This window comes from Otolemur garnettii, unplaced genomic scaffold (genome assembly GCF_000181295.1).
Source record: "Otolemur garnettii isolate 467f Iridium unplaced genomic scaffold, OtoGar3 scaffold00146, whole genome shotgun sequence".
Classification (NCBI taxonomy): Eukaryota; Metazoa; Chordata; class Mammalia; order Primates; family Galagidae; genus Otolemur; species Otolemur garnettii.
Window position 1 is genome coordinate 2,669,619 of NW_003852541.1, and position 22,765 is coordinate 2,692,383.

Sequence of the window (22,765 nt, forward strand, 5' to 3'; positions counted from 1 at the left end):
TGGAAGTATTTCAGATTGCATGTAAAAACCCCACACTGTACCCCAGAAGTGCATTAATGTACATAGTTACCATTCAATAAAAAAAAAAAAAAAAGTTATGCCATGGGACAGTGTGGCCCAGTCCCTTCAGTATCACAGCTTGGTGCCCTCCCCGTGAGGGTGTCATAGGTTTACTGGGAACTGTACCATAAAGGGTTATGGATCTGATTCCAGGGAAGGGGCTGCTGAATCCACTAACACCCCCCCAAGTATGGCAGCAGGTGCCCTGTACTCGGATCTGGGGGACGAGCTGTGCCACAGGCCCTGTGCTCACCCCAGGGCTCTCCTCCCCATGCACAAGCCACGTGGGAAGGCAGGGAGTCAAGAGGCAGCTTGGGAGCTGGAGCCAGGCCAGGGAAAGTGAGTGGCATCTGACGTTAATCACCTCCCAACAAGCAGCAAGGTGGAGGCCCTTCCAGAGCACTGCTAGGAATAACTGTCCACCTTTCCATATTTTTTTTTTTTGCTATTTTTAGAATAGGATTAGCTCTATGGTCTAGCCAAGTGGACATAAAATTAACCATCACAGATACCATTTATAGGAGTACTGATAATAGGAACTCTCTAGAAATAAACTAACAAAGTATGTACAAGATAAACTAAACAGAAAAAAAATGTGAAACTTTATTGCCTATCACTGAAGGAAACCTAAATAAATGAAGATATAAAGCAGGCATTTAAAAATATGCATATATGGGGCAGAACCTGTGGCTTAAAAGGGTAGGGCGCCAACCCCATATGCCGGAGGTGGTGGGTTAAAACTCAGCCCTGGCCAAAAAAAATTATATATATATATATATATATACACACACACACACACACACACACATATATATATACACACACACATACAGAGTGAACATAAAGTTCATGTGCAATTTACTATGTGAAACTATTTTAAACTGAGCATGAACTTTATGTCCACCCTGTGTATTTAATTGGAATAGGAAGACCCAATGGTATTATAAAGATGCCAATTTTTCCCCAAAAATGATTTGTAGAATCAATGCAATGCCAATCACAACCTCATGTGTGTGTGTGTGTGTGTGTGTGTGTGTGGAATTTAACAATCTGATTTTGAAATTTCCATGGAATTACAAAGAAGTAGGAATAGCCAAGATACCCTTGACGAAAAACAAAATGTGAGAATTTGCCCCACCGAGTCCCAAGATATCCTTTAAAGCTATAATCCAACGGACAGTGAGGTGCTGATGCGTGGCTAACATGTACACAAGAAGAAGCAGCATGTCTGGCTGCCAGGGAAGACAGGTGGATCAATGGAGACAGGACAGTCTCACCAAAAGTTGGCTTAGAGAATTGATTATCCACTGAGGGAAATAATATTACTTAGGCTCCTTCTTGGCACTGTCCACAGAAATCAATGCCAGGAAAAAAATAATTAGTAAATCAATTTCAGGTGGATTGAAGACTTAAATATGAAAGATAAATCCATGCAGCTTACACAAAGTCACATAGGAAAAAATCTTCTGTCTTTCGGGTAGGAAGAGATTTCTTAAGCAAAAGAGGATATAAACCATAAAGAAAAAAAAAGACTTGATTGGACTTCATTAAAATTTATTACTCTCTGTTCACCAGACACCACATTGAAAATAAAAAGATAAGCCACATTGGAAGAAGATGTTTGTAGTGTAGATAGTTGACAAAGACCTACCCCCAAAATATAAAGAACTCAACTATTCACTAAGGAAAAAGAAATGTAATGGACAAAATACTTGAACAGTGCTTCACTGCAAAAGGCAATTCAAGTGACAAACATAAGCAAAGATGCAGAATCCTATTTGTATCCAAAGAAGTGCAAATTATGACCCCAAACAAATCCTAGTTCACACTCACAAGACTGTCACATACTTTAACATCTCAGGAGGCTGAGGTGGGAGGATTGCTCAGGGCCCTGGAGTTCAGGCTCAGGCTGGGGAACAAAGCAAGACCTCATCTCTAAGAAAACAATAAATTTAAAAATCTGATATTAAAAATCTTACAAAACCAAGTGTTAGCAAGGATGTGGACCAACAGTACCTTTCTTTCCTAGGCTGCTGCTGGGAGAGCAAATTGTACGGCCACATTAGAAAATCATTCAGCAGTATCTAGCAAGGTTGAAGGCAGGCAAACCACTAACAGAGTAGTTTTACTTCAGTAAATTCCTGCTTTCCCCGTGGGCACCAGAAAATGATGTTCACAGCAGCGTGGCTTTAATGTGTGGCATAGGCATACACTCGAATATTACACAGCAACGAAAGTAGACTGGCTACGGCCTCACACGTCAACAAGAAGGGCTTGTACAAATATAAAACTGCTCATGGAAGCCAGCCACCCGAAGTCTCAGGACACATTCCATTTAGATAAAGTTCAAAACCAAAAACTGAGTGATATATGCTTAGGGTGCCTAAATAGGTAGTAAAACTGTAACTAAAAGGCAGAAAATGATAATGACAAGAACCAGGTGAAAAGTTCCAAAAGGATGGGGGAAGAAACTCAGGAATTTCTAGGGTGGTGATAATAGCTTGTCACCCTGGGAGTTCATATTACCCTTTTTTACTTTATGACAATAAGATTAACATTTACCTTGAACAGGCCTATATCAAGTTCTGAAATACCATCAACTATACAAAATCTCCCTAAAAAGAAAAGCCTGGGACCAAATGGCTTCACATCAGAATTCTACCAAACCTTTAAAGAGGAACTATTACTTATATTACTTAACCTTTTCCAAAACATAGAAAAAGAAGAAATACTACCCAACACATTCTATGAAGCAAACATCACCTTGATACCCAAACCAGGAAAAGACCCAACAAGAAAAGAAAATTATGACCAATATCACTAAAGAATATTGATGCAAAAATATTCAACCAGATCCTAGCAAACAGAATCCAGCAACACATCAAACAAATTATACACCAGGACCAAGTGGGTTTTATCCCAGGGTCTCAAGGCTGGTTCAATATACATAAATCTATAAATATAATTTATTACATAAATAAAATTTTAAAAAGACCATATGATTCTCTCAATTGATGCAGAAATAGCTTTTGATCCTATCCAGCATCCTTTCATGATCAGAATACTTAAGAAAATTGGTATAGAAGGGACATTTCTTAAACTAATAGAGGTCATCTATAGCAAACCCATAGCCATTATCGTATTGAATGGTGTTAACCTGAAATCATTTCCACTCAGATCAGAAACTCTCTTGGAAGGGCAAGTGACCCATGTAGGAGAAGCAGGCTCAGATGAGCCCAGGAGGCCTCCCCAAGCTGCTGCATCCCCCACTCCACTGTCCTCAGCCCTTCCCCACTGCCCTCCCACCTGCTCGCCTCCCCCCTGGCCAGCTTCCCACAGTCACCTAAGCTCCCAAGGCCACCTCCTATGGTAGCCCCTCGGCCAGATGCCCTGTGGTCTGGTCCATGCTGCCTCCTTTTCCTTCACCCCAGGGACCTCCTCTGAGTCAGGCCCTGCAGATCCAGAGAGGACACATTTGTGTCCCATCCTGTGACTGCACACAATAGGTGTGCCCATTACTCTTAGTCACTTCTCCAGGCTCAGCAAGGCACCACCTCCTCCAGGAAGCCTGCCCAGGTGCCCTGTGTGCTTCAACACAGCCGGGACTCACACTTCACACGTGGGTCTTAGGAGGTGTTGCTGGTCTTGCCATCAGGGCATCATGGACAGAGAACAGACCACACACCCAGGCTGGGAGCAGGTCTGCTTCTCCCCAGGTCTCTCTGGACCGAGTGCTCCAGGGGGAAGCCATGGTTAGGGCTGTCCAGTGTGTGTCCTGAGGCCATCTCATTGCTGCTGGGCAATCCCTGCCACTCAGACCTGGCCCCTCTCAGGCCCGGGGGGGGGTGGGGGGGGAGTGGAGCAGGCAGCACAGGGAGTTGTCTGGGAGGAGCTTAGAGAAAGGTCCCCAGCATGACTGGGCTCCCTTTAGGGCAAACAGGGACTGTCCACTGTGGCAAGCTGTATGCTCTTCATTTCTCATCCCCCATGGAGGTCTACTAGCAGCTACTGGGGGTGGAGACCAAGCAAAGCAAAAAGTATTATATTTGGCCTTTGCCTCCTGGGACTAATTAGATTCATTGTTTCAGATTCCTGAGGGACAGACTTCTCCTGATCATTGAATGCTCCATCTATAATGCCTCCTTCCCACAACTACTCCTTTCGAGTCTTCTCAAATTACTCAAGGTGAATAAATAAATGCCTAGGAAAATATACCTTCCCCAAATATTAATAGTCTTAAGATCATCAAAAAAGTTAAATCTAAATTAAAATTCCAAAGAAATACCAAAGAAAACATTAGGTCCAGTTATTTTTAAGGCAAGATCTATCAAACTTCCAAGTCTTTTACAAACTCTTCCAGAGAAGATAACTAGAAGCACCAGTACCAAAATCAGATAAAGTACAAGAAAGGAAAATTGCACGCCACTATTACCCATGAAAAGAGGGGTGAAAGTCCTAACTAAAGTATTAGCAAATGTTACAGAAAGCACCTACCACAATTAATAACGTCATGACAGATGTAAGTTCATTTACTAAAAACCTGGGGGGAAATGGTAAAATGTTAAAAGAATCATAGAAATGGTTCATAGAGAAAAAACAATAGACTCCTAGCCCTACTATAGCAATTACATGAATAACAAAACTGTCTAACTTTTGGAAGAACAAGAAATAATTTGTGTCCTCAAGATAGAGAAGGGTTTCTTAAACAGGATACAAATGAGCTATATAAAATTCTATTTACTTCTTCACATTAAAGAATTGCTTATCAAAACATACCAAAAAGGACGTGAAAAGACAAAATAGGAGACTTTTCAAAAATATACCCAAGAAATCAGAAAATTTTAATTTTACAAATCTATAAAACTAATAGAAAGATGGGCTAAATACATGATTAATTTCACAGAAGAGAAAATACAAATATCCAAAATTTGGAAAGATTAGTAACTTCATTAGAAGTTAAAAACTGCAAATTATAGGCGAGGCACTATGGTTCATGCCTATAATCCCAGTATTTCAGGAGGCTGAAGTGAGAGAATTGGGTGAGGCCTGAAGTTTAAAGCCAGCCTGGGCAACATAGTGAGACCCCAGTGGTTTTTCTAAAGAAAAAATTGTAATGCAAATTAGGTCCACAATCATATATGATTTACAGCTACGGATGTGCAAATTAAAATATGTGACAATATTGAACTTTGGAATGTACATGTATGTGGAATAACTAGAATTCATTACTAGTGAGAGTGTAAGTTGATAGAGATCATTGACCTCTTATTAATCTGAACACATGCATGCCGTATAAGAAGTTCGGCACCTACATATATATTAAATATTTGCATATGAGCATCAAGAAATATGTATAAAGATACTGTTAGTACTGATCATAATAGCAAATAATCATAAGTTGTCTGAACGTCCATTAATAGGAGACTGGATAAATTTTGGAACATCAACACAGTAGAACAGCCCATGAAAATGAATGAATCAAAGCTGTATGCAAAACATGGATGAAGCCTGGTGTGGTGGCTCACACCTATAGTCCTCAGTACTCCAGAGACTGAGAGGGAAGATCACTTGAGCCCAACCCAGGCTACACTATGAGACCCTGTTTCTGAAAAATAAACCAAAACCAAAGGATGAATATAAAAATACATTACTAAATCTTAAAAAGTCATTGGAAACTACCTAGGGTGTGATTAAATTTAATATACTATATATTAAATGATAGGCACATGTGGTAAAAATATTAAACAAAAACATTAAGTGGCTGGGCACAATGGCTCACATCTGTAGTCCCAGCACCTGGGAGGCAGAGGCAGAGGCAGGTGGATTGCTTGAGCTCACAGGTTCGAGACTAGACTGAGCCAGAGAGAGAGAGACCCCCATCTCTAAAAAATAGCCGGCTCCTTGTAGTCCCAGCTACTTGGGAGGCTGAGGCAAGAGGATAACTTGAACCCAAGAGTTTGAGGTTGTTGTGAGCTAAGACACCACAGCATGCTACCAAGGGTGACCAAGTGAGACTCTGTCTCACAAAAAAAAAAAAAAAAGAAATGATTGAATAAAAAGGTATTTGGGTTATCCACTGTATGTAACGAATCACCTCAAAATTCAGTGGTTAAAAAAATTATTAATATCTGCCATGAGCCCATTTAGGGGGCTTAGCTGAGCAGTTCTTACCTGCTGTCTAATGGATGTGCAGTCAAATGGCAACTGGGGCTGAAGGCTCATCTGGACTGGATGTCCAAGGCCAGTGGATGGCTGCTGGATATGGCTGGGGCTTCTCACAGAAGGGTCTGGTTTGTGAGGGGGAGAATCCCAAGAGCAAACATTCCAAGAGATATAGGGAGAAGTTGCAAATGTTGTAAACCAGCTTTGGAAATCACACAACATTAAATCTCCTGTATTCTGTTAGTCACAGATGAATCACAGATCTGGCCCAGATTCAACAGAATAAGACAACAGAAGGGTGTGAGCACCAGGAAGCATGATTCATTGGGGGGCCATTTTTGTAGAACGGCTACTGTCTAAGCACAAAATTTGACATAGTGATCTACCTCTGGGAGTGAGGCAAGGAAAGGACTTTGCGTGGTGCCTGAAAGAGACTCTCTCTTTTAGAAGAGGCTGCCAATTGTGTATGTCCAACTCTATCCTGGGTGAGTTGAGGAAGAAAAAACAGAAATCCTCATGCCTGATCACCCTGTATGACTGTGAACATGAAGTTTAAGGTGACATTAGCTGAAGTTGTGGACCTAATGGTCCTCTCCAGATCACCAGGTTTTTTCAGGCCACTGTTGAATATGAATGTGTCTCATTAACAAAACTATTACCACCTCTCTCTCCTCTCCACACCTTCTCTTCTCATTCATCTTTCTAGATCACCAGAGGAAGAAAACATTGCTTCCTATCCCAAGTAAAGAACTGCACAGTAAATTAAAATATACCTTTAAAAAACAGGCAAAGAAAGAACAAACAATCGTCTTCATGTTGTCTGCTGATTTTCTTTACCTAAATTATCTTTTTCTCAAAAAAGACTTGTTCATACATCTCTACACTTAACGTGAAAAAAAAAAAAAGATTTGTTCAGAATCTAACAAAAGAGAAAAATGTCCATTTGCATGGTTTCCTAATAGGTCATTTTCAAAGCAACCTGAAAAAGCAGAATATGCTGTACTTTTATGTTACTGTTGACATAGCTGGCATATTGTATTCACAGCATTCAAAGCAATTAAATCATTTTAAATGCCCATCTTTTCAGGTGGTCAGGGCCTACTTCTCCTCTTGCAGAAGTAACATTGTATTCTTCACAGTTCATCACTGTATCATCTATCAGGCGGCTTGTGATGTTTGTTCACTTATCCCAATTTCTGGTAATTTTAACGTTGTTCACTTGGTTAAGATGGTGCCTGCCAGGTTTTGCCCTGTGAAGTTAGTTTTTCCTTTTGTAATCATTAGCATTGGGTGAGAAAATCTCCTCTAAGTGTGTGCATACATACTTTTACTGGTCAAACCTGATCCACTAGTTTTAGCATCCATTGATGCCATTTGCTTTAATCATCATAATAGAGTCCTAATGGAAATTTTAAAATCCCATCACTTTTCCTATGCATATTAATTGGCTTTTTACTTTAAAGATTAGAGTTTGATAATTTCTGTATTTGTTTCTGTAACTCTAGAAGCATAGTTTCCTATTTTATTCAACAGCCTATAATCTGTTAACATCAATTATTAATTTTGATGATGAAATAGTCCCAGACTTGGTCTCTGGGAACCTATTCAAGCTGGCTCTGTGTCCTCTCTGTCACAGTAAGTTTAGGATTTTACCTAAGATTTGTAATTCAAGTACACCTACTCTGTCAGTGTAAGCAAATATGGTTTTTTTACTAGATAAGCTGAGAGTGGTTCGGGGAAGGAAATGGAAGTATCCACCCTGTTCTTTCAGGGTCTTGTCTGTCTTCCTCTTGTGATTTTCCCCTTTGATGCGTGGACTCCACAGCCCTGCCTTTCTGCTAAGACTCCGCCAGAAGCTCCTTCCCGAGGCTATCTCCTTGCATTCTGCACATACTTTAAAAAATCAAAGTGGTAAAATACATGTAATTTAACATTTTATCCATTTTAAAATGTATAATGAAGTGGCATTAACTACATTCATCATGCTGTGTAACCATCACCACAATCTACTCCAGACGTTTTCATCGTCTCAAGCAGAAACTCTATACCATTAAAAGGCAATTCCCCATTTCCTCCTTCCCAGCCCCTCATAATCTCTACGGGGCTTTCTGTCTTTATGAATGCCCCTCTTCCAGAACCACTCTTGAGTGGAATCATGCAATATTCGTCCTTTTACATCCGGCCCATTTCACTTTGCATGCACCTTCACAGTTCATTCCTCTTATGGCATGTGTCAGAATTTCCTTCCTTTTAAGGCTGAGTGATATTTTCTTTTTTGTATATACCACATTTTATTCACTCATTCATCAGTTGATAGACATTGAGGTTGTTTGCAGCTTTCGGCAATTGTGAACAGCCCTGCTATGACCTATGACCACTGAGGTATCCGTTTCACTGTCTACGTTCAACTTCCCTATGGTTTTGCCTTCGACGGAATGTCATATAAATTCCTGCAGTACCTTTCTGTAGTCCACTTCTTTGTTCTAACATGCTGCGTTTGGGATTCAGCCAGGTCACTCTATGTCTCAATAGTGACGTTCGTTTTTACGGAGTGGCGTTCTGTTGTATGGATGCCCTCAGTTTCTTTATCCATTCCACATTCGAGGGACATGTGGTTTATTTCCAGTTTTTGCTGGTCATGTATAAAGCAGCTATATACCTTTTCATGTGGGTTTGAATGTTTTTATAAGCTTTCCTTTTTCTTGAGTAAATACTTAAGAGTGGGATTGCAGAGTCATATGAGAAGTGGTTATTTATAAGACATTGCCAAACTGTTTTCCAAAGTGGCTGTACCATTTTACCTTCCCACCAGCAATGCATGAGTATTCCAATTCCTCCACATCCTTACCAACACCTGATATTTTCCTTATTTAGATATATGTGTCTGTGTATATATATATGCACACACATATATACACATCATCCTAATAACTGCGGTATCTTAACTTGGGGCTGTAATATGCATTTCTTTAATGAATAATGATGTTGACCATTTTTTTATGTGCTTATTGACCATTTGTGTATCTTATTTGGAGAAAGGTCTTTCTAATTTTTTGCCCTTTTTTTTTTTTTTTTTTTTGCAGTTTTTGGCCAGGGCTGGGTTTGAACCCACCACCTCCGGCATATGGGGCCGGCACCCTACTCTTTTGAGCCACAGGCGCTGCCCTTTTGCTCATTTTTAATTGAGTTGTTTTGTTGTGTTGAGTTATAGGAATCATTTATACAAGGGTTTGACAATTAAGTTCAGGAACTCATCCTAGAAAAAGTACTGCATGCCTCATTACTGCCACAGTCACCTTCAAAGTACTCTCTTTGGGAAGTTATGTGCTGGAACCAGCCCCTTGCTCACCCTTGAAAGTAATTTTGAAACTCTTTTTCTGGAGTGGCCATCAGAGCTGTCACTGTGTTACCCTTGATGTCCTGAATGTCATCAAAATGTCTTCCTTTCAATATTTCCTTTATCTTCAGGTAAAGAAAAAAGTCAGAGTGCAGCCATTTGGAATTCTTCTATGCTTTAAGCTCCCAGCTGATAAATAAAGCCCTTCATCTTATAAACGTGGTGTTTGGACTCTTTCTCTCAGTTGGGCCTTGTCTTCCTGCAACATTTTTGGTTCCCTGTCCAGGAAGTGAGATCACCATTGGAGAGAACATGCACCTGGTAGTTGCCGCCAATCCTCTGGACATCCACATGCGTGCCCCTGATTGACCTGGGCGACATGAACCACTGAGTGTGCCAGGGAGACAGTTTGGCCTCCCTGTGTGGATGCCTTGGCTGGGCAGAGAAAGGACCCCATCAGCGGGTCTTCAGGAAGTCAAACATCAGGAGGAACTGGCATGCAGGAACAGGTACCTATACAGGGAGACGTCTAAGGCAAGGTATGATCGATCTGGGGGTCCCACTATGGTTTCAGTGGAAGAAGGAGCCTGATCAACTCCTCAGGCATTAGATTGCCAGCAGGTCTGTTGAGGGGTGTGTGAGGGTGTATGGATGTGGTGTGACTGAGAGAACTCTGAGAGTGGAGTTAGGCCTCCCTTCACGGGGCCTAGGGAGTGTTGGTTTGCCTCCTATGGCTAAGTGGCAGCTCAAGTGGCAAATCAAGGCTGTCCAGCTTAAGAAATGGGTTGGGATTGTGTGCATGTGAGTGCTTGGAGAATGACTGAGATGGATAACAATAGGTGGGGTTTTGCCCCACCCATTCATAGGGTGAACCAAATGTGTGAGTTTGCCCTTCTTCCCTGCTCCAACTTTGCCCCATGGCTATCCTGAGAGAAACTGAAAGTTCCAGGTTTTCCACTTTCTGTCTTTGGCAGTGGCCATGTAGCCATGTGGGACTTGGGGGAAAATAAAAAGACAATAGAAAAGATGTTGTTGTAGTTTTGTTACCAGAATTTATTCAGTAAGTCTTTGGTCTCAGGAATTTGAGAATTGAGCCCACGGGCCACAGATTAGTGATAAAATGGGATTTTGTCAGACTGAGGGGCATGCAGATGGAGTGGAGAGTGCCAGAGCTATTGGCAGAGGGGCCATGCCTTGGAAAGTGTTGTGGTTTGGGCAGTCCGGTGAGCTCTGGATGGCCCTTGAAAATCTGGGGGAGAAACTGTAAATCTTGTGCCAGGAAAGCCTGTATCCATATCTGCAGCAGGTCTCCAAGGTGAACAGCCTCTGGAAGGGGGGTGGAGACCCAAGTCAGAGGTTTCCTGCATGACTCCTTTGTCTAGGAGTAAATGGCCCTTAGAGTTCTTTTGGCCAGGATTTGGTAGATGGGAAAATACCCTTTATAAACTGAATGGGTATTCTGGCAAGTGAATTAATGCAACCCCTCACTTTGAGCAAGGTTATTAGGTCTTTGCTGTGGTTTTTGTCTGGGGAAGGGATTAGGGTGTGTGCTCCCTAGTCAGGGTAGAGCCATCCAAAAGGTTTTGGGCTGCTTTGTTCATGACCTTGCTAGGGCTCAGAGGGCATGGCCTGCAACATGTTTTTGCCTGGAGATGGGAGTCTGATGTCTAAGCTCACCTGAGCCTGAAAAATGGGAGTTCCCTGTCCAGCCCTGAATAGGAAAATCCTGTATCAATGTTATATTTCATAAAATGTCTCTCATTTGTAAAATGTAATAATTTGGTTGTTTAAATTATTGGGGAAACTGGGTCTTTGTTAAAGGATAAGATTCTTGCCTTTTTAAACCTTCTAATTATCAGTTTGACTGAGTGAATGGGTGATTTCATAGTGAACTGAGATTCTGTTTTGTGGGAAGTGGATTTTTGAGAGTGAAAGAAATTAAACAGAAAGGAGAATGGCATTGTGTAAAGAAAGAATCTTATGTGATAAATTTTGTCCTGAAACAGAATGGTTGTGTAAGAAAGTGAAAGGCATGGCAAAAGTTAAAGAAAGTTTAGAATGTTTGTAGATTGTCTATGTAGGTTAAATGAACTCATAAAGGGGAAGTTGTGAAAGAATTTACATGTGATTCAGTTGACTATGTATTTCCTTTAAAATCTTTTGGCTTATAATCTTATTTGTACTGATGTTTTAGGTCTTTGATATGACAAACCTTCCAAAATCAAAACTCTAAATTTGGGGCTTGGTGCCCATAGTGCAGTGGTTGCAACACTGGCCACATGCACTAAGGCTGGCAGGTTTGAACTCATCTGGGGCCAACAAAAACAAACCAAAAAACAAAACTCTAAATTTGGTCTTCTTGAAATATTAAGACCACTGAAAGTCATAGGAAAACAAATTAAACTTATCTCATTTATTGAAAATGTATAGGAAACATTGTCAAATATGAAATAGTGATTAATTTTGTATAGGTTATGGTTATATCTATGTTCCAATAATATAAAGCATTTATCTGTCCTAATATATAAAGCATTGGTCTGTCCTAACATATTTTGTTGGTAATAATTTTAATTCATCTAAAAAAGGAAAGTGTTTTTTGTAACTGACTGAGTTCAAAGTTTGTCCCAAAAAAAGAAAAGGAATATTAAGAGAGGCTAATGAATTCTCTCAAATTCAAATTCCTGATGTCTTTGAAAATTGAATACCTTTGGACTAAAAGCAGACTTTTAGAACTTTCATTGGAAAGTTAACACATCTGAGTATTGCTAACTTCAAACAAAAACAGAAATCAGTTACATGGAACTGGGCTAGCTTGTTATGACTTTTTGTTTGAAATATTGTTGATTCTGTCTGTGTTCTGTTTTCTAGAAGTCAAGAAAACCATTTTCTGTCTTTTGAGCTATTTTTAGCTTTTCAAGCAATTTATGTACTTATGAACAGAATTTGAAACATGTATTTTTTCTCTCTCCTTAATTTCCCCAGAATTTGAAGACCATTTATAAGTATTCTTAATTTCTGACAATACAGTTATTTTTTGAAGAGTCTGTTTTGTTCTATAGGACATGACAAAGGCACTGGTTATAAGGAATTAAGGTTGACTTCATAAGGCCAATATAAAAGCCCTTTGGAAAACTGGCCAGATACCCATCAATAACATTTCCTAATCTGTGGCAAATAACGAAGGTCACTTGCTGACGGGTCTGGGAATTGAAATGTGCTTGGGGACCTCAAGAGAAGAGGAATTTACCCAATGCATACAGTTATCTGATGGCACAGATGAAACCTGGGCTCATGAAAGGCTTTCAAGAAAGTCCAGCCTGAGATTCCTTACAAAATGTTCTAGCAAAGCCAATTTGAAGGAAAGAAAGCATAGATGGCTAATAATTAATTATTCTTACTGCACTTTATGTAAATAATCAGGCCCAGTATACTGAAAGTACAGTTTATTTTGGCAACTAATTTAGTTCTGCTATAATTTGTCTTAGTATAGAGAGAAATTGGAAAGAGAAAAATGATTCAAGGAGAAAAGAGGCTGTGGCCCACGTGTATTAGATCCCAGCCTTGTCTGTACTGTTGTCAACTCATAAAATGAGACACAACTGTTTTACTAAACTGATCTGTTAAATGGGTCTAAGAGACTGGCCAAAGAGTATAGAATTATATACAGTTGCCATATTTGCTCTGAAGCCTTAAGACTTAAAAAAGGTCACCTGTTGGCTATACTGGAAAAAATTGAGCAGTATTAAATATTACCTGCTGTGTCTATATAGATACCTTAGGAAAAATTAAAACCTAAAATGAAAATTTCCTAGTAAACAGTGTAATTGTAGCATTATATTCTACTGTGCCTAATCTGTATATATTCTGCTGAGTCTGCTGCCAGCAGAAACCAAATGGTTCTCTTGCCTGGACTTAAAAAATGCCTTTTTCAGTATAAGGCTGGCTCTGAGAAGCCAGAGGCTGTTTGCTTTCCAGTGGGAGAGACAAGACATGGAAACTGAGATCCAGTACACACAGACAAAGTTGCCACAGGGGTTCAGAACACCCACAATTTTTAGAGAAGCGCTGGTTCATGACCTCCAGAAATTCCTGGCTAAGGAATTAGGGTGTATACTGCTCTAATATGTTGATGACCTCCTCTTATGGTGCCCTAACTCTAGAGGGCTGCAATTGAGGCATTGACTGTCTTTTATGACATCCAGAGGTATGTGGCTATAAAGTGTCTAAATGAAAAGCCCAGATTTGCCAGTACCAAGTACATTATCTAGGATTTACTATCCATCAGGGGAAGAGGAATCTAAGCATGGAACAGAGGCAGTTCATTAATCGCATCCCCAACCCCATGAGCTGAAAGCAGGTTCGGGAATTCTTAGGCACAGTTGGCTTTTGTCATCTTTGGATTCACAACTTTGCCATCTTGGCTAAGCCCTTGTATGAGGCAACTAAAGGAGAGGAAGGAGAGCCCTTAGAATGGGGAGGAGAACAGGAACATGACTTCTCCCAGCCAAAGATGAGGCTGATAAATGCACCTGCATTGGGGCTGCCAGACTTGGCCAAGCCCTCCACCCTGTATTTCTCAAAGAGAAAAAAAGACAGCTGTGGGTGTGTTAACTCAGCTGGTTGGGTCCTGGTCAGGGCCTATAGCTTACCTCTCTAACCAGTTGGATGGAGTGGCAAAAAGATGACCACCATGCTTACAGGCTTTAGCCACTATGGCTCTCCTTGAGCAAGAAGCTGATAAGCTGACTCTAGGGCAGAATCTCAGAGTGAAAGTACCCCTCTCTGTGGTCACTTCAATGGACACTAGGGACATTTTTGGCTCTCTAATGCAAGAACATCCTGAACCCAGCCACACTCTTTCCAGTCAGTGGAAGAGAGACTGAGCATAACTGTACAGAAGTTATGGATAATGTGTATTCTAGCAGACCTGAGTTGCATGACCAGCCTTGGACAAATGCAGACTGGGACTTGTATGTAGACTGAAGCAGTTACATGATGGCACAAGGTGAACAGCGGGCTGGGTATGCAGTGGTTACCTTAACAGAGACTATAGAGGCTAAGCCCCTACCCCAAGGAATATTGGCTCAGAAAGCTGAGTTAATTGCCTTGACTCGAGCCTAAGAACTAGGTCAAGGGACAAGTGTGAATATCTACACAGGCTCCAAGGATGCTTTTCTGACTCTCCAAGTGCACAGGGCATTGTACAAAGAAAAGGAACTATTAAATTCTGGGGGAAAAGATATTAAGTATCAGCGGGAGATACTTCAGTTGCTAGAGGCAGTATGGAAACCCCAGAAGGTGGCAGTGATGCACAGTTATGGACATCAAGGAGATGCTTCTACCTTCACTAAAGGGAACACTAAAGTTGGTACTGAGGCAAAAAGGGCTGCATCCAAACCATACCAGGTGACATGAGTGGCTCCTCTCATCCTGTGGGTTCACCTATCTACTCCCAGGAAGAGAAGGAATAGTTGGCAGTGGAGAGGAGCCAGGAAATGGAAGGAGGATGAATAAAGATGCCAGATAGATGAGTAGCAGTTCACCAGCTTCTAGGAGCCACTGTGGTGACAGGAGTCTTTGGTGAATTTGCTAGACTGGTACCTCTACCTCTCCCACCTCACAGCCCTGGCCAAAACCATCAGTCAATGGCATGTCACCTGCAGGCAGTTCAATGTGTGCCAAAGACCGATGGTACCCCCCAGGAATCCATTCATATGGAGCAACACCCTTCAAGGACTTCCAGGTAGACTTTACTGAAATGCCCAGATTTAGAGGAAATAAGTACTTGCTAGTGATGGTCTACACACACTTGGAATAGGTAAAAGCCTTCCCCACTGGGATAAAAAAGACTCTTGAAGTAGTAAAAGTGTTGCCCAGAGAAATTGTCGTATGGTTTAGGTGGCCAGTCTGGTTTAAATTTGACAATGGTCTAGCCTTGGTAACAAAAATAGTGCAAATAATAAGCTAAAGCTTTGAATAACTTGTTGGCCTCAAATCTTAGACAAAGTAAAGTGCATAAACAGGACCATAAAAACAGAAATTGGGAAACTCTGCCAGGAAGCAACGCTTAATTGGATTCAGGTCTTGCCATTGGTGTTGTTCAAAAAGGCCTCTGTCAATCCTCTGCAATTTAGCAAGGACTCCTAAAAGAACTGGGAAAGACTGGATTGAATAGACAAAAACCCTAGAAAGAGTAGCAAGGAAAATCTCCACTGGGATAATTAACTGCATTCTGTTTAGTCTTTTGTGTCTGATCCTTTCTCTCTGGAGGATCAAGGGGACCAAGTCTAGGTCCACGATCTGAATCCATTCCTCCTCAAACCAAGGTAAAAAGGACTTTATACCTTCATCCTGGCCACATGCACAGCATTGAAGGTGAAAGGAATCCTCACCTGGAGTCATCACAACTGGCAGAATAGAGCTTCACTGCCCCTTGGAAAGTAAAGGTAACTTTTAAGACATGCCCTGCTCCAGCCACATACTAGGAGCTGGCTGGTCAACGCATCACTGAAGCCTGAGGAAACTCCTCAAGGGACTTATTTTAATGGGACTTTGGACTTTGGGAAAAGGTGGGGGAGGGAAATGTCACACAGGGAAAAGTAAAAACTCATATGTATATTAGCCCACCACCACAGTACTATTAAGGCCTAAGTAAAGAACCCAAGAAGAGTCAGTCCCTAAAATGTCAGTGCTGAAATGTAATTAATATTGGCACCTGCAGAAGCAAGCTGATATTGAGACCCCAAATTAAAATATATTGGAGTTTCAAAAGTGGGAAATGAGAGAGGATACCTGAGAAGGGTGAGGTCTAGAAGAATAGGTCTTCTCAAGGATTCACCTGTGGGGTCCTCTTCATGGTGACTCAGCTCTTGGGAATTTGTAAACCTAAATTCCTGGAACTCCAAGTTCCAGAGCTCCTATAGTTCTATAGGGGCTGGAATAGCATCTCCCGCTTGATTCAAGTTGGCCAATGAGAAGGGTACTTGTGGGGTGGAACTTTGTGACTATCGATAAAAAGAGAAAGACCAAGCCAGTCTGGAGTGCAGCCATTTGGAATTCTTCTATGCTGTAAGCTCCTGGCTGGTAAATAAACCCCTTCATCTTATTAAAAAAAGAAAAAAGAAAAAGAAAAAAGTCATTGGGGGCCAGATCAGGTGAATAAGGAGGATGCTCCAATACAGTTATTTGTTTACTGGCAAAAAAACCCCTCACAGACAATGCCATGTGAGCTGGTGCATTGTTGTGATGCAAGAACCATACCTTTCTCATGCCAAGATTTTTAGTTACGGTTTTCTAAATGGTTTCTCTGTGATTTTTATTTGGTCTGCCAGGCTTTCCAGAGTCAGCCAATACTTTGACAGCCAATTTGATGACTTTTTACAGTGTTTTCATCAGTTCTGCTCATTAGTGGCCTCCCATCATCTCTTCATCAGTGTCGTTTTCTCTCCCCTCAAAAAAAGTTTCCTCCATTTCTATACTGCTGTTTTCTTCATGGTATTATCCCCATAACTTGGACTAACCTGTCTCTGATTTCACTTCTGTTCCTGCCAAGTTTAAGAAATTTACAAATGTTTTTTCATTGCTATAATTCAAACTCCAGTGTTCTCATGATGGCACACAAAAACGTACAACAACAATAACAAACTCCACTCAACAAAACACCACCCATGTTGACATGAACACAACTGTGAGATGCTGGTATACCAAGGTTATAAAACCTTACTGAGTTGGTTGTACAGTGCTGCCAGTGAAAGTGCACAGTGGCTCGGTGCCTGTGGCTCAAGCCGCTAAGGCGCCAGCCACATACACCTAAGGTGGTGGGTTTGAATCCAGCCTGGGCCCACCATGCAACAATAATGGCTGCAACCAAAAAATACTGGGCTTTGTGGTGGATGCCTGTGGTTCCAGCTACTTGGGAGGCTGAGGCAGGAGACTCACTTGAGCCCAGGAGTTGGAGGTTGCTGTGAGCAGTGAAGCCATGGCACTATACCCAGGGGGACAGCTTGAGGCTCTGTCTCAAAAAAAAGAAAGTGCACAGTGGCAAGTTAGTGAACTTAATTGTCAGACCTCATATATACTACATGTACCTTGAAGCACTGATATTTAGTTCTCTTATATATCAGTACACTTTTGCATTTTTTTCACAGAAAGCAAACGTCCTCCTCTTGGTGGTGGTTTTATATCAATTTTACAAACACCACTGCCCTCCTCTCTTCTCTTCCACATCTTTTATTGCTTTTTTAAAGGATTTGATGAGAACTTTACATTTATGCTACCTTCACTGCCTCTCCTACCAAAAACTACCTGAAGAAACATTTTTGTTATCTACTTGAACAACAACACATTTCTATTATAATCTACCACACTTTTATTGCTCTTTATCCCATTAATATTCCTTAAATTCATTAGGTGTCTACTACGCACCATATCCAGGAAAATTGCTATACCTAAAACAGAAGACACACCCTTGTCTTGACTGTGGCAAGAGCTCCCAAAGCTGCAAGTTCTCCAATGTTTGATCTGTGCCCTCTGCTCCAGTGGGCAATCCAAGCAAGAGGAAACAAGCTAGCATAACTCCAATGTCTTTTAAGCAAATACATTTAAAGACACAATTAAAAATTGTAGATTTGGGGCAGTGCCTGTGGCTCAAAGGAGTGGGGTGTTGGCCCCATGTGCTGGAGGTGATGGGTTCAAGCCCAGCCCCAGCCAAAAACTGCAAAAAAAAAAAAAAACAGTGTAGATTTCCATGACTCACCCCATAATTGTCTAGGTTTGTGCTAGAAAGACCTGGATTGAATTCCCTATTAGGTTTCTTTGTTTCAGCAGCAGCCAGTTCTTGTTCCTAAACAAATGTGTGAAATCACTGTTGATTGTGTCTGTGCAATTCTAACATCTCTTAAACTTCTCAGAGAATTCATATAGGACAGGAAGGTATCAATCACTATGGCATGTTTCTGTCTTTACTGGAAGTCACGTCTGGATGACATTTGAACGGTACACCCCTGTGTGCCCCAAGCTGCTAGTCCATCATCCCAGCAATAGACATTGTAAAGATTATCATGTAATTAGGAGGACAAGATTGAAGAGGAGCTGTAATTTGATTTTAAACCCATGCTTGGGTACTACGCACAGGAGGCCTGTAGAATAGAGAGCACAAAGTAGACTGTGACAATGACAAGGCAATAGGAAACAGAGACGCCAAGACCAAGACAGAGGAGTAGAGAAGTGGTGGTATAGAAAGACCCATGGTCCATAAAGACACGAGTTAAATACAAATTTAATTGCAAGTAAATGTAAATTATAAAACTTGAGGAAATTGCTAAAATTCATAGTTGAGAGAGAAAATGGAATGTGAAAATTGGATAGTAGTGGTCAGAGCCTGTTAGCTCCTACACTGAAACTCCTAACTGGGACAGAAAAGAAAGTAAATTTGCATTTGGTTTAATGTATAAAGGAAGTAAGAGATTTAAATTAATCCTTAATTTTTATAATCAGAAAAACAGAACAGAAAGAAAAGTAATGTCATTTAATTACCCGAACTATTTAGACATACTTCACAGTTGAAAAACGTTATAGTCTAAATGTTCCTAACATCCTCATCTTTTCCACATTTGAGTGTTGAGCTTTTAACAGTTTGTTTTTGTTTTGAGGGGATTTTGTTGTCGTTCTTTTTGTAGCTAATGGCCAACGAGGGCCTGCCCTTCAATGTACTGTGAGTTCATATATGCATTTGCATGTATGTATTCACTGAACTATGATAAAAATGAAATTCATATAATCCTAGCACTCTAGAAGGCTGAGGCAGGAAGATCACTTGAGCTCAGGAGTTCAAGACCAGCCTGAACAAGAGAAAAAACTAGCTGGGTATTATGACAGACACCTGTAGTCCTAGCTACTTAGGAGCCTGAGACAAGAGGATCACTTGAGCCCAGGAGTTTGAAGTTGCACCGAGCTATGATGATACCACTGTACTCTAGCCTGGGCAACAGAGTGAGACACTGGACAAAAAAAAATTTAACAAAGGAAGGCAATTCATTAAAATGTTAACAATGCCCATTAGGTGGTGATCTTATTACTCAATAATAATGAATATGATATTGATTTTTTAATAACTTTCTGGATTTATCAATTATTCTGCAGTTAGCAGGTCTACACAAATCTCCCCACAAAGGCCTAGGAAACTGTGAGGCCAAAGAAAGAGGCTAACGATTCCTGTTTCTCAGAAATGAACATTTAATAGGGAACTATGAAAAGAAGCCATGTCGGGGCAGCAGCTGCAAGACCAGACAAGATGGTAGGTCCCCCTCATCCTTTCCTCACACCCAGACACAGAACTTACATACCATAGGGGAGGAAAATAGTTGGGCACTTAAAGTTGACCCCTCTGGGTAGGACAAGAGTGCTGTGAATCTGCCTAAGGATAGGGTTGATGGTCAAGGTTGTTTGGGCCCAAGGGCAGGATTTAAGGTAATACTAAAATAGAAACCTTGGAAGCATTCCCAGCAAAAGGTCTTAATTAGAAGTCAATATGATAGATTAGCATCTGACTTGGAGTTACTCTGTGTTCCACATCTATTAATTATAATTAGCCTATATTATTTTCATCATATAAGCATGGCATTCCAATCGGTGCTGAAATAGAATGATGAAAATTTTATTTTCGTCTATAGCAGAAGAAAATAAAATTGACTTTTCAAATATTTTTTGAATATAATTATACTTATTTGTTTTACTTATACAGATAAATCCAAGCCTTTTATGTGAATTCTTTTGGCTATTTAATTGTGATTTTTAATTTTTTTTTCTCCTTTGTAGAGAGAGTGTCTCACTATGCTGCCCAGACTGATCATGAACTGCCAGCCTCCCAAAGCACTGGGATTACAGGCATGAGCCACCTCAGCTGGCCAGGATAGGTCATTATTTTATGAAAAATAATATAGTTGATAAATTACCATTTTCTCTCTTAATATGTCTCATATTCCTTTCTTTGTGCAATTAATCCCCCAAATATTCTTAAGTAAAACACACATTTTCTTTTCAGTCTGGAAACTACATTTTCTTTCTCCTTATTTTCTGACATACTGAACATGCTATGTGTAGCTCATTCAAAGAAATTTAGGTATTACTTATGGAAGATTTTGTAAGTTAAATTTTCCTCTTTTTTTCACTGATTAGCTGCCCAGATGCTTAGTACCAGCCAAGAAGCAGGAGAAGCTCTTCTATGCAAAGGCGCCAACTGGACAAGGCTTACCCCTGGTTCCCAGGGAGACAGTGTTATTTCTCAAACTAGGAGGGGAACAGACACTGTTTAGGGATGAAAGGAGGTTAAAGAAGCTCTATGGAAGTGGGAGAGAATTATGACCTTCTGGACAAGAAAGTTGAAAAGGGCCCTGAAGCCAGATGAAGAATTGTGGATGGGGTGACCTAGTAAATATGACTTCTAGTGTGTGACACCTGACCTTTGGTGTGTGACACCTGACCTCTAGTCTGTGAACGATCCCCCTATAAAACAAAGATAAGGACCTCTGGCACAGAACAATGCACACCATGGTTGCCAAAACTATCATGAGACTAACAGACACCATGCCATCACTATAAAATAACAATAATGATTGATACAGAATAAAGAAAATTGGATTTACGTAACAACTGAGGTTAATCGACAGCCAGTGAAACCCGGCTGTGCCTGAAGGCCCGAGGGGAACAGTGGGAATTCTGACTGGTGAGCGGAGGAAGAACTGGGAGGAAAGTACTTTTGTGGGCGTGTTGCTTTTGAGCGCGGTCTCCTCTCACTCGCGGGGACCCTCTGCCACTCTCTGGGAAAGTCTATGCCCACCTATGCTTTGCTTTACTCTTTTTCTTCAGTTTAAGTAAAAGCTTTGCTTCCATTCTGCTATACTGGAATCCCAGCTTCTCTCTCTCCCTTTGACTCAGCCGAATTTGCTAGTTTGCTAGATGAACCAAGCCAGGTCCACGGAACAGCTCAGAGGTGGATGCTCACCGCCAGCAGGCACGCTTCCCGTCTGGGCACTGTCCTCACTAATCCTTTTGGGGTCTTCTTTCCCCAGGATCAGGTAGTTTCTTCTCACATGTGCTGAGCAACGCTCCACCGAATCCTCCAGGAGGGCTCCCCGAAAGTCCCCAGGTTCTCCACGCACCTCTCTCCTCTCTGGCACTCTGCTCCGTAAACTGCAGCCGTCTTGAATTTCCGGGACTCCCAGCTCCATCTCATCAAGTAAGGAAAACCACTGGGCTCTGCATAGATTCCTCATACCTGAACTTCTTCCAGACAGTAACTCAGGGAGATCATAGCACACAACTCCTAGGTTTCCTGTCTCTCAGGGACTTTTGGCCAACATTTTGAATACAGACAGGCCCTGAGTTACAAACATCTAACTTACATACAACTCACACTTACAAACAGAGGCTATTACAGTCAGTCTCCAAGTTACAAGAACCTAACAGATTACTTACTCTAACGAATGGAGGCTATTAACAGGTAACAAGTAAATGTACCTTTCCACCTTACATACAAATTCAACTTAAGAGCAAACCTACAGAACTTATTTTGTTCATAACCCGGGTGCTGCTTGCATTGTTGGCCAATATCTTGAGTGTCATTATTTCATAAATTTCACCAGATTTTTGTAGTTCCTACAGGTGAGAAGGTAAATCTGGACCTTATTTCTCCATCTTGACCAAAAGTGGTAGTTCCAAGACTATATCTTCATAATTTTATTGATGAGATTCTCACTTTTAAATAGCAGTAAACATACCAAATATACATTGGAGTGAAAAGCTTCCTCATGTGTTCTATTGGTTAAAATTCAATAAGTTGAAATATAACATATATTTAGGGATGAAAGGAGGTTAAAGAAGCTGTATGGGAGTGGGAGAGAATTATGACCTTCTGGACAAGAAAGTTGAAAAGGGCCCTGAAGCCAGATGAAGAATTGTGGATGGGTGTGACCTAGTAAATGACTTCTAGTGTGTGACACCTGACCTTTGGTGTGTGACACCTAACCTCTAGTCTGTGAACGATCCCCTTATAAAACAAAGATAAGGTGCAAAGATATTGGTGCAAGAGTAAATTGTTGCAAAACTTTTTCAAAATTTAAAATTAGGCCAGATGTAGTGGCTCACACCTCTAATCCTAGCACTTTGGGAGGTCAAAGTGAGAGGATCACATGTTTGAGTTTTCACTGA